The sequence below is a fragment of the Vulpes vulpes genome, chromosome 15 (assembly GCF_048418805.1).
Source record: "Vulpes vulpes isolate BD-2025 chromosome 15, VulVul3, whole genome shotgun sequence".
NCBI lineage: Eukaryota > Metazoa > Chordata > Mammalia > Carnivora > Canidae > Vulpes > Vulpes vulpes.
The window spans coordinates 16,447,520-16,464,939 of record NC_132794.1 but is presented as its reverse complement, the minus strand read 5'-3'; the positions used below and the strand labels follow the sequence as shown (position 1 = coordinate 16,464,939).

At 34.1% G+C, this 17,420-nt stretch overlaps 1 pseudogene; it reads right to left on the bottom strand.

Moving 5' to 3' along the window:
* Positions 1-8,051: 8,051 nt before the first annotated feature.
* LOC112917697 (mitochondrial import inner membrane translocase subunit TIM14 pseudogene) lies at positions 8,052-8,395 on the bottom strand (annotated as a pseudogene).
* Positions 8,396-17,420: the final 9,025 nt, after the last annotated feature.

Sequence of the window (17,420 nt, the reverse complement as noted above, 5' to 3'; positions counted from 1 at the left end):
TAAAGAAGGCTGAACATGTGAACAGACATGGAACAGGTCATTTAAGTAGTTCCCGCTGGAAACCAATAAGTCATGGCCATGGTGGTTGGCCTTAAATTCTTTTCCTTGTAAGTGACTTTAGGAAATCCTTTCTTTGGGACATCTAAAGACTGTGAGACTTGTGATATTGCAATTTGCTTAAGAAATGTGCTGGGCATATGATTCATAGATTATTATTTGGGTGTGTCAAAGTAATATATTTTCTTTATTTATATATCTGAATTTAATTTCTGACTTGCAGCCTCTGTTTCCCTAGTATGACTTCCTTAAACTAGCTCATTATAATTCTTCCATTTGTCCTTTTCTGTGAATTCCTAGATCAAATCAGAATTGTTTGTCAGTAGCAGGCTGGCTCACAACTCCATATTGATCTGTCCTTCCCCTCTCCCAGTTCTTCCCTAACCCTCACAGTTTACAAGTCTCCAGGTTGCCAAAAAAAGGGCAAGTTCTTCTAGGTGGATTGTTCATCACTGGGGGTAGGAAGGGAGAGGCCTGCTTCTTGTTCTCTTTTACTTTTTGGCAGGAACAACACTGGAACTCACTTGTTAGTACACATTTGGTTCCCTGGCAACTCCTTGGCAATGCCTCTGAGGTTCCAGGCTTTTTGTAGGAGTTTTAATTGCATCATGAACAACCCTATATTCATACTGACTTAAAACAACACAAACATTTATTTTTCTCATGAATGTGTAGAGTCAACCAGAGCAGCCCAGCTACAGGAGATACGGTGAGTTCAAGTCTGCTCCAATTGGTGCCAGTGCCTAGCAGCTCAATGGGATCTACTCTTCTCATAGTGGATGGCAGAAATCCAGGAGGAGAATAAAAAACACATGGCAGCCCTTAGGGTCTTCTCACTGGCTCACTATCTCTTCCTTTCCTATTCATTCACCAAAGCAGCCGTATGGTCAAGCACAGCTGAAATGGTGTGATAAAGTACGTTCCACATCCACTGAAGTGTGGCAAAAAAAAAAAAAAAAAAAAGTAGAAAAACCCTACAATATAAAAGTCAGATTCAATCATCTTTTCTCTGTCCACCTCACTTTTAAATTCAAACTCAAAAAAAAATAAATAAATTCAAACTCAATTTAGAAGTAAAATGGGTAGCAGATCAAAATATTATCTTTTCTTATAGATAAGACTTATTGGAGGAGTCAACATGACTCTAGGCAAAATTGGACTTCCAACTATGCAACTCCAATGATATTATTCACCTACCCAAAAATTCAGAGCCAGCAATCGTGATCTTGAAATGAGGAAGAAGATATGAGACAGACATGGCTAAAACAGAAGGAACCCAGAATGAGATTCACACTCAGAGACAAGCTCTAATTCTCAGTCTCACCCAGACATGGTCTGTATACCATTTCTTTTTGAGAAAGAAGAGAGGTAGGAAAAGTCTATATTTATTCATCCCACATTCCTAGGAAGTATTGGAAGTTTCCAACTCACTTTAGAATTATAAGTGGGGGATACATATTTTGCTCTAATGTATCTCTCTTCTGATTCTGAGATCATGGCTCCCATTCTGCTTCCTTGGATGCAAGTCTTTTCAACCTGCCTTGGAGATCCTCTCACTGTTGCCTCAGCTTGTTTTGCAATCTTCTTGGATCCCTCTCATCTCTCAATTCACAACATAAATGAAGAATCTCCACCCAACGATGAACCATGTGGGAGGGGAAGAAAGAACTGTACACTAATCATAGAATTTCTGGTTTCTACACATCTCTCAGTTTCTTGATTCAAACAGTCCTAAATGGGTCTGAGCAACAGTGAAGCACAAATTCACTCTTTATCTCATATCCCCCAGACAACAGGATGGGCTCAAATATTTGCTTCACTCTTCTCTATAGGGTTTATTCCAGGCTTGGGAAAATAAAATATGTTTCCCACCTCCTTTATTTCTCAATTCTCTTGTCCTCTGGGATAGAATACACCATTGTGTCAGTTTGTACCACCATGCAAATCTGCATAAGCTCTTCCCCAGATTGGTGTGTTTTCAATTTAGGATTTAATATCGGGCAGCTTTGCTTTTAGGGCAATATTCATAGTTTCCCTACACAGTGAAAGAGTAGAATATAATAAAGGGAAATAGGTAGTAATTAATTCTCCATCAGTACAATACTTAGAATTCTGGCACCAGGAAGCCATACATATTACAGTCATTCATTTATTTATTTTTTTCATTTTGTAAATATTCCTTGAATTTCTTCTATGTTTCCAGCACTCTGGTAAAGACTGAATATTCCATAACAATCAAGAGAGGGATGTACCTCATCCTCACTTACTTATAATTTACTGGGGTATTGATTTTTCTCTTCTTTACAATTAAATATATTTTCCCAATGATTGTAAGAATTATATTTTTAAGATTTTTTAAAAAAATTTAACTAAATGTTTTTAAATGGGGAGTAGCAGGCTTTTCCTAACTTTGTGATATTTCAAATCAAGAAGTGTATGTCAAATTCCTGTTAAGATGATACAGAATTTGTATCTTAAATTTTTATCTGGTGTATTTAAATAGCTGCAATCATTAAAACATCAATAAAAAAAGACAAAAAAATCTCACAAAACAAAATGACAAAAAACAACAAAACAAAACAATATACATGAGTCCACTCTACTTAGACAAGTGAATGTGCAATACGTAGAAAATAAATCCATGTGGTATATTAATATGTTAATGCCTGCTGTTTTTGGTAAATTTATAAATAACCCTATATAGTTTTGAAATGTTGCTTTATCTCAGAATTTTCTGAGGATTCCACTTTATCTTGTCTTCCACAGCTGTATCACATCCTAAGCAACTCTCATATCCAGACTTTTTCTTACTTATTAGACTGTACTTTTCACTAAAGGAAAACAATGGGGTTACTTTAGGATATAGCCTCAGTAATTCTGGTATGTGAGTAATGCTATGTGAAGTCTAACTTTTAAAATATCTTCACTAATTTTCCTCTTCAGTTAAAAAAAAATCTGGCCTTTTAAGAGCACCTTAAATGAAACTTCCAACAGAAATGTATGACCATGCTACATATTTACTTAATTTTGAATCATTTTCAATATCCACTATTGGATATCAGACTTTTCCTTATTCAACTCCTTCCTCCCCACCAACTAATAGACATTGACACCCTGCCTAGAACTTGATAACCTCCCAATTTGGGAGCTGGACTTTGTTTCCTGCTTCCTCAGCAGCTGGCTGAGACCCAGATACAGTATTGAATCCCTCTAGCTCTAAAACATTTATCAACAAGACAACACAGGCAGTAAGTATATTGCTTGTCAATCTTCCTTGGAATTAATCATATAAATTAAAAACCAAAAACTTTACATTTCTTTCCATGACTTAAAGTAGGCTTAGAAGAAGGTAGTATGGCATATGTTTGGCAATAGGAGCAACTATAGGATAACAATTATATTGTAGGATTGAGTCTTCTCTTCAAAACTAAGTCATTAATAGTATATTTTTTTCTGTTTATAGGTGACGAACATAAAGCTCAAAGAGATCTTAAAAGTTTTCTGAGGCTATAAAGCTAGCTAGCAATGAGCAAATCAATTATTCAAATCCATGTGTCCATTTTTTTTCTCTTTGACCGTACAGCACTTTACATACTGAAATCTTTACATCAGCCAAAGGTAGCAAAATTGGTAATTTTAAATAAAAACAGAAAAACATGTATATTTTGTTATAGAGAGTAAACCCAATAGCAGAGCTACAAAATCTGCCAGCATCTCTTTTGAGCTCTCTGCAAAACATACATTAGAAGTTCTCATCCATAAAATTTTATTCCCTTGCAAAAAAACTTTGCACTTATTACTATAAACCTGTATGATGAAAGTTAATTGTTCACACTTTCACCATCTATCCCAGGTTTTTTAGAAGATATTTCTGAATATCATTGAAAAAGCAATCAAATGATAGTTCTAATTCCAAAATCGCAAGATATCATGTATCAGACTACTCAACTTTAAAACTATACACAAATATAAGAAAAAGAAAACAGATATTTGAAGACCATGGAGACAAAACAAGAATGAGCAAAAGCTACATGAGATTTGGCCCTTGAAAAAGAGAATGGCAATGGTGAGACTGTCATTTATACATTCTTTTCCCCTAAGGGACACCAAAGTCCTCCCTGCACCAAACACTGTTATTTTGGATTGAGGTATCAGGATATAGTTCTGGGGCTAGAATGACTTGAAAATGAGGGAAAAGCCCCAGAAAGGAAGTTAGTCACAGTAGAGAGGAGCCTGAATATCTAAGTAAAATCTGCATGTAAACTCTTCTCGACTTCTTGGCTGACCCTGGACTGAATATGTACAGAAGAATCGAGTAATAATCAAACAAATCCATTATAACCCAAACTAGAAAGTGAAAATGAAGTACAAAGATTTATTCTGTTGCCCATCAAAGAGACATAAAATTTCAAATAAGAAGATCTCAGATAAATCTCAGACTTTTCATTAAAAAACAAGAAAGGTCATATGGTAGAAAAATACTGTGTGCTAAAATTAAAAGATTTGCAGTGAACTTGAAAAAGATATAGTCTATCAAAATATAAAACCAAGCTTCCAGAATAGAAGTGACAAGTCTCTTACCAATGATTCAGTAATTGAAAAAGCAAACTATACCAAAAATTAACACTCTTCAGAGGAAAATAACAGAATCTAGAGTCTCTAAAAATATTAAAGGCAGTATTACTTATGCAATAAAAAAAAATCTGGACATGCCAAGAATGAGAAAAAAAGTGACACATAGTCCAGACACAAATCAATCAGTATAAAGGGACCCTGAGATAACACACATGTTAGAATTAGAGGACAAGCAATTTAAACCAACTATTATATAAATGTCAAGATATAAAGGAAGTATTGGTCATAATTATTTAATGAAGAGGGAATCTCAAGGGATAATAAAAAACCTCAAAGAACTTCAAAGGAAAGGACAATCAATATACACAACAAAATAAATAAATAAATAAATATACTGGATGATCAATTGATAGAGCTTCCAATGTCTAAAGTTAGAACAATTTAGGCAACAAAATAACTAAAGTAGTAATAGATTACAATCTAAAGTATGAAATACATATCCATAGGTCTAAGCTGATATGAATAAATGATTGAATAAAAACATGGGAGAAAAGTAAGAAATCTCTTATGAAGAAGTATTCCAAATAGTTTATGTAGACACTCCACTCTGAATCAAAAGCATAACTCACAGAGAGTTATGCTGCGCACACAGAGATTTCCCTCAAAAGGTCAGTATGGAATTGGAGGCAAAGTATAACTTATAGTGAAGTCTGGCAAATGTTACTTTGGGCGGGTACTAGGTGATTGAGGTCAATATCAGTATTCATAAATCATTTTTATCATATAGTTTTTTTTTGATAGGATAAAAATAACAGCTCATTTCTGAAATTTTCCTTTCCAAAATCCATAGCTTCAATGTATTCTTGAGAAAAATATTACATAAATTCTAGTAATGGGGCATGCTCCAGTAAAACTAATCAGTATTCCTCAAAACTGTCAAAGCCAACAAAAACAAGATAAAATCTGAGAAACTGTTACAGTCCAGAGAAGCCTAAGGACACATGATAGTTACACATATTACAGTATACTGGGTGACATCCTGGAAAAGAAAAAAAATATTAGGTGAAAACTAAGGAAATCAGAATAAAGTATTGATTTTAGTTAATAATAGCATATTAATACTGGTTCATTATTTGTTACATATGTACCATAGTAATCTAACATGTAAATAGTAGGGTAAACTGTGAAAAGTTGTATAGGAACTCCTTGTACTATATTTTCAATTTGCATTTATAAGTCTAAAGCTGCTTAAAAAAGTATGGTTCATTAAAAATATATTGTATAAAGTTTACAGAGGAAAGGGTCAATGAATTTAAAGAACTTCAAGAGAAATTAATCTTAAAAATCAAGAAAATAATTTTTTAAATATAACTTTGATGACTTATCAGACAATATCAACATGTCTGGTGTACATGTAATTAGATTTCCCAAAAGAAAAAAAAAGAATAAAGAAAAATTTTAATGATGTAACAGCCAAAATACTTTAGGTTTGCAGAAAAGCACTAACCTGCCGACATGAGAAGCTTAGCAAACTCCAAAACAAGAACAATAAAAACTATCTGTGGATGAACCAAATTAAGCCACATACCTCTACATAATTAGTATGATAAAACAAGAAATAACAATTGAATTATAAAAAGGTCTGAATTTAATTCTTTTTTTTTTTTTAAAGATTGAGTATAGTTGATACACAATATCACATTTGCTTCACGTGTACAACACAGGGATTCAACTTCTCTGTACAGTACGCGGTACTCACCGCAAGTGTCTGAATTCAATTCTGATCACAACACAACTTATCAAAATGTATGGGATGCCGCTGAGATGGAGCTAAGGGGGAAATACCTAGCTATAAATATTTTAAGACAATAAGAAAGTTTAAAATCAGTGATAGAGGGGTGCCTTTGTGGCTCAGTTGGTTAAGTTTCTTTCTACCTTCAGCTCAGGTCATGATCTCAGGGTCTTGAGATGGAGCCCCACAGGGGGTTTCTCACTCAGTGGGGAGCCTGCTTCTCCCTCTCCTTTGCCTCTCCCCACAGCTTGTGTTCTCTCTTTCTCTCACTCTGCTCTCTCTCTCAAATAAATAAAATATTAAAAAAAATAAAATCAGTGATAAAATTTTCCATCTTCTGCAGCTAGAAAAAGATAAATCATTTATACACAAATTAAGTAAAAGAAGGAAGTAATAAAGTCAGCAGAATTAAAAATACATAGATTTATTTTCTAAAAAAGTAGAAAACGGACAAATTAACAAACACAAAAGTTGTATTTTTTTAATATCAGTTAAACTACTAGCAGGACTGGTCAAGGAAAAAGCAACTTAGGAAATAAAAAATTGCAAATATCAGGAATTACAACAAGGATTTCATTACAAATCTTACTAAGCATACACATGTCATAGTGGAATATATGAACAACTTAATTCCAACAAACTCAAAGAGTTCAATGATAAGGACAAATCTTTGAGAAATAAAATATATCAATACTGACATAAATGATGAGGTCCGGGTGTTATATGTAAGTGGTGAGTCACTAAATTGAACACCTGAAACTAATACTGTACTGTGTTTTATATAGCTGGAATTGAAATAAAAACTTGGGAAAAAAGAGGATTATAAAAAAAGAATTAAAAGCTCTGTATCTATTTCTATATTAACTCAACTGAATTTATCAAAGCACTTCCTCCAAAGAAAAGTACAAGACAATATATTGTTGCAGCCTATAAATTCTTTAAATAATAAATACCACTACTAATAAGCAAAGTCTAAGACATTATCTGGTAGTTCTTATCAGAAAAAGAAAGAAGAAAAAGAGCAGAAGACAAAGGGGGAAAAACTTCAACTTCCATTAGTACCATTAGTTGTAATAGTTTACAATAGTTGCATTTCTATTATTTTATTCAATAGTAAACTGATTTCCTATGGAGGCTCTTGCAACTTGTGTCCCACCCTGATCACTCTCATGAAATTTTTTGAGAGTGCCCACACTTACCTTCTTTCTCATCACCTTATATTTGTACAGACTTGTTCTTCTTCCAAGATTTAAAAAAGTCTCTAGAGGGCCTAGCTCATATCTAAGTTATTTTAGCTACAAATTTCTTATAAACAATAGTGTTGCCGTGAAATTTGAAGTGGAGAGGATGCTTAGATAAAGCTTGGAGGAAAAGTTTGTCTTAGAAAAGCTTTGTAATTAACATTAAGAAAATGGTTGATCAGTAATGCTCTCCCATGCTTACGTGAAAATTTGGGCCTTGACTCTCCCAAAGTATCACCTTCCCATGCCGTAGCAAGAAATAAAATCTAGTTTTAAAAAAAAGATTTTTTTTTTTTAGCTTTGAGGCATTTTATTATAAAAAAAAAAAAAAACTGGCACTCAGATACATGAACTAACAAGAACTTAAAATTCATCACCCATTTGCTTTATTTTTTAGCTTGACCTTCTAGTAAAACTTTAGCTTCATTGTTTTTGGCTGCTGTATAAGGAGATCCTCCCTTGTCCAGGTGACTTAAAAGCGTAATCTGTCGATGAATATCTCAGATTTTTCCTTTATTGGCAGTAGGACTTACACTGAGCATTAATACTGCTTCTCATTTTGTCATTTGGGGTTCAAACCCACTTCTATATAACCACCACTGAATGCAGTTTTTTTAAAAAGCCCTTGTTTTATGCAAGGCTCCATATGTTTGATGGCTTGCAAAAAATAACAGCCTGCAAATCCTGCAGCTGCAATGGTCAGTCCAGCTGCTACCACCGTGCTGGCCATGGCTCTGGCTCAGCTCCTCAGTTTCCAGAGAGTGTGGTTCATCCCAGCCCAAAGGCCACAGCCGCCAGTTCCCATGCCTCTAGCAGATGATCATGTGGCCGCCAGCAGCAGGCACCAAACCCAAAATGGAATTTTAAATAGTAGTACCATCAAATTAAATGCTTGTTTTGAACATTTACTTAAATGAACAGAATCTTTACTAGATTATAACAGCAGTGTTAAAATACCTTCTTATATTAATCTGAATAGTAACACAATTTTTTTTAGATTGCTGTTGCCATATCATTGCCAACTGTCTACCAATATAAAGGCCATTCTGCAAAGTTATTATTTTTTAATGCATTCATTTATTTGAGAGACAAAGAGAGAGAGAGAAAGAGAGAGAAAGAGAGCATGAGCAGGAGGCACAGAGAAAGAGAGAGAAAATCAAGAAGATCCCACACTGAGCACCGAACCCAGCTCTGGGCTTGATCTCATGATCCTGAGATCATGCCCTGAGTGGAAACCAAGAGATGGATGCTTAACTGACTGAGCCACCCGGGAGCCCCAACAAAATTATTTTTGCTGTCACTGTGGAAGGAGTATGTTCCTCATACTGAGGGAAACAGCTATACACACACAACTTGTAACTTCTAGGTTTGGTTTTTGATATTTGAAAGGAAATTAGGAAGAGCCTTTATCTATCATACCTGAAGTTTCAATCCCAATTGTTTTTCAGTAGTCTGTTTGTCAAAGGGATCCATAACTTGCTACCTGTTATCCTGGAATACTTGGGACACATGGCTTTACTCTGCATGTGGGAAGCTGACGGGAATGTGAGTTTAGGAGAAAACAAAGCAAAAGAATTTAATATTTATGATACATTCTTTTTGTAATAATTAGTTTTTCTTGGATCCACACAAAGACCCAATATTATCCCCTTTTTTCACCTTATTATTTATGTATATGATTTGTAATAAAATATCACCATTAAAAGCATGCTCCAAATATTTATTTTACAAAAGCCAGTTTTATGCGCTTCCTTTGAACTTAATGTAATCACCTTATCGCAGTTAAATCATTATCTTCAGATTTAACAAAAACATGTTCCCAAGATTTCAGTAATTATAAAGAGGGGCGTTCATCTAATCATATTATAATTTTTCCTTTGGCACAATTTCTATACTTTAATATATTGCAATAAATAAAATGCTTCCTGTTATTTTCCATGAAACCATAGGAAAACACAGCCAAATTATCTGAGGATGAATTGAGAATCAATGAACTGCAAATGATCTTAATAGCCATTTATCCTGATTTTGTTCTTTTCTTATGCTATGGACTATAAGTAGACCTTCTAAATTATTGCTGAAGGACTGTCATATAGCTATAGTTTGAATTATTTCAATAATAGGTTTCACTATCAAATGTAGAGGAAAACTTTACATTTTATTATTTTAAAAGCTGTAAATTTAGAAGGATTATCTTATATTAAGCCAATTCCTACCTTCCTTTAATTTTTACTGATGGTTTGTATTAGTAGTTATGCAGTCATTTTCCCCCACTTTTTTATAAGTTTCAGAGGTAGAATATGGTGATTCATCAGTTGTATAGAATACCCAGTGCTCATTACATCAAGTGCCCTCCTTAATGCCCATCACCCAACTGTCCTTTCCTTCCCCCGTATTCCCTCCGGTAATGCTCAGTTTGTTTCTTAGAGTTCAATGTCACTTATGGTTTGCCTTCCTCTCAATTTTCATTTTATTTTATTTTTCCTTCTCTTCCCCTGTGTTCATCTGTTTTGTTTCTGATGAATGGATAAAGAGGATGCAGTACACACACACACACACACACACACACACACGTGTACACAATGGCCATCACTCAGCCATCAAAAATAATGAAATCTTGCCATTTGCAACAACATGGATAGAACTAGAGTGAATTATGCCAAGCAAAATAAGTCAGTCAGAGAGACAAATACCATATGATTTCACTCATATGTGGAATTTAAGAAACAAACAGTTATGCAGTCATTACTGTAAGCTTGACCTTCTTTCTGATGAAAACTCTTCCAATATTAAGGACCATAATCCCCTTCCATAATTACCTTGTCTCCATCATTACTTTTACACATTTCTTGCAGCCTCCAGCCCTCACCACACATCCTTTTCCTTTTCCTTGGGATATATGTTCTTAGTGCCTCTAGCTAATATTTCTATATTTTTCTTGCCCTGATACTCTGTAGCCACGAACATCCTTTAAAGGAGCTTTCCCGTGCCAGTGGTTTAGTGGCCCTACCCTTATTTAAGAGGATGACAACAAAGCAACTTCATTTCTCTATCTTTCTTAAAAGAAATGTAGAGTTCCCTGATTTAAAGCAAGAAAGAAGAAAATGAAATAATGAGACAGCATTTATTTTCTATTAAAATAGCAAATGAAGGGGATAAAGATTTAATTGAACTGTCCTGAACTTGGTCTTATAAACAAATATATATAAAATAGGCACATGCACTCTGTAAATTTATGCAATTCTTCTTTTTTATAGGATGTGTTTCAAAAATTATATGGTACTGTTTCCTTAAAAAGAAAAAAAAAAAAACTATGGGTAATTCAAGTAGGTAAATTTGCATTACTGAAACATAAGTGCGGACAAATCACTATAATCAATTTTCAAATTGACCTTTATGATAACTTTCTACAGATCAATTAGATTAACTTAATTATGTTAGTGGAAAAACTGGCAAAGGATATGCATAGATGAAAATAAATAAATAAAATGCCAAAGTATTATCAAGTTAAATGAAGAAATGCAATTTGAACAATAAGCACTTTGTTTTGCACATCATTATAAAAAATTATTTATTTTTGTTATTAGTGATATGTTGTAATATGTACAATAAGCTCATTCACAAAACAATTTTAGAGGAATATCCTAAAGGCCTTAGAAATGTGCACATTCTTAGAAATAGTAATTCCTCTTCCTAGGAATTTATGTTAGAGGATAATTAAATGCACTAATAGGTATGTCTGTGTAAATATATTAGTTAGGTTATTTGGAACTGCAGAAAATATCATGTACATCCTGCATGGTCAAAATAAGGGGTGATCAAAATGTTTTATGCATTTATCTCATTCAATGGTTATATATTTTCATTATACTCCAATTTCCTGAGCAATGTTCTTGACATTTAATATTTTTATAATTAATTTTCAGAGAGAAAAGACCCACAGGATGCAAAAAGCATTATAGAATATGAGTTTTAAACATTGTGTAAACTGACAGAAGGCACATCATCATATTGATTTCAATATTTGCATTAATTTGGCTAAAAGAAGGCAGACATTTTTTGGGAAATTTGAGGGATAAAGGACAAATTGGAGCAAGGAATGTGGTATGGGTTGAGTTATGTCCCCCACAGTAATACCCAGTACCTTAAATGTGACAATATTTGGAATAGTAGGTAAAGAGGTAATTTAATTTCAGAGATATAATTAGGGTGGGCCCTAATCCAATAAGACTAGTATCCCTAAAGAGAAGAGGCTAGGACACAGACACATGTGAAACAGAGAGAAGTTGGCCATCTGCAAGCTAAAGAGAGAGGCCTCAGAAGAAACTACTTCTGCCAACACCCAAATCTCAGACCTCCATCCTCCAGAACAGAGAGAAAATAAATTTCTGTTTTTTAAGTCACCTGGTCTGTGGTACTGTGTTTTGGCAGCCCTAGTAAGCTAATAGGGAACATAATTACTAAATAAGAAGATAAGCAGGATTGGAATTTGCTGATTATGCAAATCATTATCTCTATATGACAACTGAACTGTGACAAAAAACTAGGAGGACCAAATCATTACAGGTCGATGCGTTTTATGTGTGCTGTCTGTCTAGTAACTGATCTTGCTCCCTCTGGCCCAGTTGTTCCTCTGCAATAGCTCACTCACCTTCTCCAAAAGTTCAAGGTTTCTATATGCAACAACAGATTCTGGACACCGGGGTTTTTGTTGCTTGTTTGTTTGTTTTTTAATTTTGATGTTTAGAAAAAAAAAAAAAAACACTTGAAAGCTATAAACTAGGTTTATGAGTTTTGAGTTTGAGACTTAAAGTTACCTTCAGAACAGGGAAGTGTATTGTTTGCAGATAATCACTTTAATGGGCTTTCAATTCACAGATAATCACTTTAATAGGCTTTCAGTTATGCAATATTTAAGCAAAGTTCCCATTCTGGGATGTTGACTGTCCAGACATCCTGGCTCCAAGAAACTAAACTGTGCTACTCGATAATATGCAAGACTCTTCATTCATTATGTCTGTAGATTAGAATCCCACTTAGAAATGTTTCTTTTATAAATATGGATTTAGACTGCACTTCCCCTAATTACATTTATTGTTTCTTGGCAAATGAGTCTGTGGTGGTGTTCTAGCATTTGCTCAAGATAGAGAAAGCAAGGATGTTGTGATATATTTGGATTCCATGCTAGCTGACCATAAAGATGACCTGTCTCAGATTCCTGAAGTCTACTATAGAACCCACAATTAAAGATCCCTTCATGGAGTTACTTTTATATGAAGTAACTCAGATATGGACAAATTCAGTGATATGTAGAATTCATTTATTCTGATGGATTATGTTCATGAAGTCCTAAGATATAGCCAAACTATATATATAGAGAAGGCTGTTTTCTATGAAGACAGTTGGAAATGTCAAGTGCAGTTACCTTGGAAAACAGCCAATCCAGAGGCAGAAAATGAGCACTTGAAAAGCAATCTTTAGACTTGGTAAGGGAGAAGGACAGTGATGAAATTATTTTTGGTAACCCATGGGGAAGTTTAGGTTCTGAGCTCCAGGTAAGAGTGACTCAAGAATAGTTCTCATTGGAGAACACTGAGATGTCTCCTGCAACTTGGAAGTGAGCCAAGTCTAGTCACAAAAGGGCTCGTGCAACATAAGAGCAGCCATAGTTTGCTCTTATTCCAAGCTCTCTGTGTGGCAATTCTTTTTTACTAGCCTCATATTTACTCAGTTTTCCAAATGCTGGAAATGTGACTATGCCTTCAATGGTACCTAATAGCTAGGCTCATTCTTGAAAGACTCTCTTAAATTAATTACCAGAGCCTGCTGACCATAGGAGACAATGTGACTAATAGAACCAATAGAATGAAATCAAGATTCTAGTGTGGTCTTGGAATCTAAATAGATCTCTGGCCTTGACCAACATAATCATTATAGTCAACTCCCAGAATTAGCATTTTCTAGTTTATTGCATGTTATTAGTATATAAGGATCTTTACAGCTTCATCCATGACTTCCAAATCATAGACACAATGGTCTGTAGGCAAAGGCTTTTAGCTCATATCAATCTTTAATCGCAGTTGGAAGTTTGGCTAATAAAGTAGCAAGAATATATTTCTCAATCTTTCAGTGATATACATCAATGTATTCTGATTTAAATATATATTAGTAAAGATTCAGTTGAGAAAATACAAACCATATTAAGTGTCTTATGGGAAAAGGGACATAAGTAGGGACTCGGTATCATTGGATGGATTGAAGGAACACGTTCCAAATGGACCCAAAAGGGAAACTATGTGTTTGTGGCCACCATTGAAATCATGCTATTTTCAAGATTAGGAATCTGAAAAAAAAATTAATTTCTAAAGCCTCATTCTAAGAGAAAGGGAGCCGGATCAATAAAACTCTTTACTGACACCCAGGATTGCTGAAGAATGAACCCTGTTATCTCTTGGAACTTACAAAAGATTAGCAACATTAAGAAGTTGCAGGAAGATTGTTTATGTGTCATAATCTGCCTTCTGGTTTGGCTTGAGTACCTCTGCCTAGATGACCCTAATTCACTTCCAATAGCCAAGCTTTAAGAAAGTTTGGAGGCACGGTTGAACCTTCAAATCAATGAAGGAAGATGAAATGGGGATTGAGAGCCAATCTAAATATCAATAACAATTTTTTAAGGTCAAAATACTCATAAATACTTACAATCAGCATTATTTTAATCAAAGAAAACACTTTTGGAAAGTACACAAAAACTACTTTCTTCAAATTGAAATAGTTGATTTGATGAAAATATTAGTAACAAGAAACATTCAAAGAACATGAAATTCACTGAATTGAAATAGTCTAGGATGTCTTCTGGCCTTTCTGTTAAATTTGGAAAGTCAACATTTTTTAATTTAAAATCACTCTAGGAAACAAATCTTGATTTCTTATTTTCGCCACATGTCTCATTGATTTAAAATCCGGGGAGATTTTGAGGAGTTGCCTTATTCAAATGTTTTTTTTTTTAAATCCATGAAGATTTTCATTTTTTCATTTAAAGTTTATACAAATATCTTATGTTTTCAATCTTTTTTCTTATTTTTAATTAAAGTGTAGTTGACATAATAATTTCAGGTGTACAGCATCATAATTCAATAATGTACATTGTAAAATGCTCACCACAATAAGTGTAGCTACCATCTGTCACCAGTTATTACATTATCATTGACTCTATCCCCTATGCTGTATTTCATGTGACTCATTTATTTAATAACTTTTACTTGAAAATATTAAAATCTTTATCATATGGGTTAAGGTGAACCATTTCTGCTTTGCTGATAATTCACATGCTTCATAAAACTTTAGCATTTTTAAATGTTAATTAGTTCTTCACAAATCCATAAGGTGAGTAATGACAGTTTTATTACTAAATATTCCGTTTGACCCCTGATATGCTCCATTTTGAGTCACTTTACATTCTAGGCACTGTTACTCTTAGATATCCTTTGTAATATTGTATATGTGCATATTAAAACACAACTGCACTTCAAATATCAGTGTGTGCTATAATGTGTTGATAAAAATTCTGTGTATTTTTTCCTTTAAATTCCTATATGAGCTATGAGTGAGTTATGTTTAATTTGTCCTTGGTTTTTATTTCTTGAAAATTGTCATATAACCTTGGAAATCCATGCTGAATCAAACATAATCTAGCCTTCAAATACTTTTCAGTTATTATAATTTTGAATATCAATTTCATAAGTAACCAAGTTCACATGTTACATGTATAGATAGCCAATCAAAATTTTGATTTTCACTTTGTGACGGTATTTATATAAATTGATATTCTGTTTTGTTTTGTTTTGTTTTGTTTGTTACCATCTCAGGTATACTTAACAGGCCCCTGAAAAGCTCTTTGGCCCTATTCACTGAGGCTATTGTGCCCAAAATCAAAACAGCTTGATCTTAAAAATATTGCAGATATGGGTCCCCGAATACTTTCTGTGGTCAGTGTATAGCTGCTCGCTTCTCAGTTTTTCTCTCCAGTTCACTCCTCTTTTTCTCACCTAGGGAGTACACTTGTTGGTTACATCTGTATTGTGGTCTGTTGTTTACATCTATGAATCATCTTAGTTTAAACACCCCCCCCCAAGGAAGAGTATATTGAATATCATATTTGTTTGCTCATGCTGCCATAACAAAGGGCCGCAGACTGAGTGGCTAAGACAACAGAAATTTATTGTCCCACACTTCTGGAGCCTAAAAGTCCCAGATCCAAAATGTCAACAGAGTTGGTTCTTTCTGATGGCTGTGAGAGAAAACTGGTTCCACATCCCTCTCCTAGCTTTTAGAGGTTTTCTAGCAATCTTTGGCATTCCTTAGCTCTTGCTGTATCATTTTGATTTTTGCCTTCATCTTCACGTAATGTTCTCCCTCTGTACCTAATTTCAAATGTCCCCTTTGTATGGGACACCATCATATTAGATTAGTGGCCTACCCTATCCAGTAGGATTTCAACATTGTTTAGCTCATTATATCTACAATGACTCTATTTTCAAATAAAGTCACATTGTGAGGTACTAAGGAATTGTGGGGGAGGGGAGATACAATTCAACCCACAACACATTCAACTGATGTTGAATGGAGTTTTGTTTCGTATTTTGTTTGTTTATTTTGTTCTGTTTTTAATGAATGGTCTGCGTACAATAAATATTTATTTAATCACAATCTGGTAACTCAGAAAAAAGAGTTCATTCAATGTCAATGTTAATACTAGGTAGCCCACCACCACAAGCAAACTCTTGCATCCTATGCCAAGACTTTCCTCCCCAAGCCAGTGCATTGTAGCTGGTGGATTTGGGAAGGAGAAAGAATATAATATCTCATCTTCTTTTGCACCAAAGTTTATGTCTGTTTAGATTATTATATATTTTTCATGCTCGGTGGCATTAAAAAAGAAATGTTTTGTTTTACTTGTATTTTTTTTTCTTTCTTGGTTTTTCTTTGAAGATTTTCCAACCACTAAGAATGTTGTGCATTAACAAGGGAAAGCCCAAATTAAAGGAAGCTAGTGGTTTGGCAGTTGGAAATCATTAGAAATAGTTTTGCTAAAATATCTTTCCACTACCATGTTTTAACTTGTCTTAATGGTACTGAATATATTATTTTATTAGTTGCAGAGAAGTCTATGACTACTTACCTGTTAGGTTCAGCTATTATAAGGAACACAGAGGAGAAGATTCTTTGACTTTAGGACACTATTCATTTGCTGAGTGTGGATTAGCTAAAAACCAGTTTTGGCTCATGTTAGTGGAAAGTCACTCAGTGGGAAGAGAAGAGGACAGTGTTCTTATTCTCTTATCTGTATAATGAGTATTTAGTTTCCATGGTCATTGCAAGTTCACATCAACAGCAACAGTGTTGTAAGAGTTCTACTTTTTATGCAAACTTCTGGCAAGCTGTTCTTTCATTTCACTTTCTTAAATGGGACAATTGAAAGCATGCCGATTTTGTTTTGGGGTGGGCCTAGATTCAAATGGAAGCTTGACAATTCTATCAGTTGTGTTGTTTAAATCCTCTGCAGCTTCAGTTTCATCAAGCACCAAGTGGAGATGATAGGACTTATCTCACAATTTTATAATAATGAGGATCGAAACTAAGTAAGGTCATGTATGAAAATATATATAGTATGGTACCTAATTTTTACTCATTAGGGAATGATTTCTTCTAGAGAGAGATATTTGATCATATCTTTCCATGAGATTTTAACAATT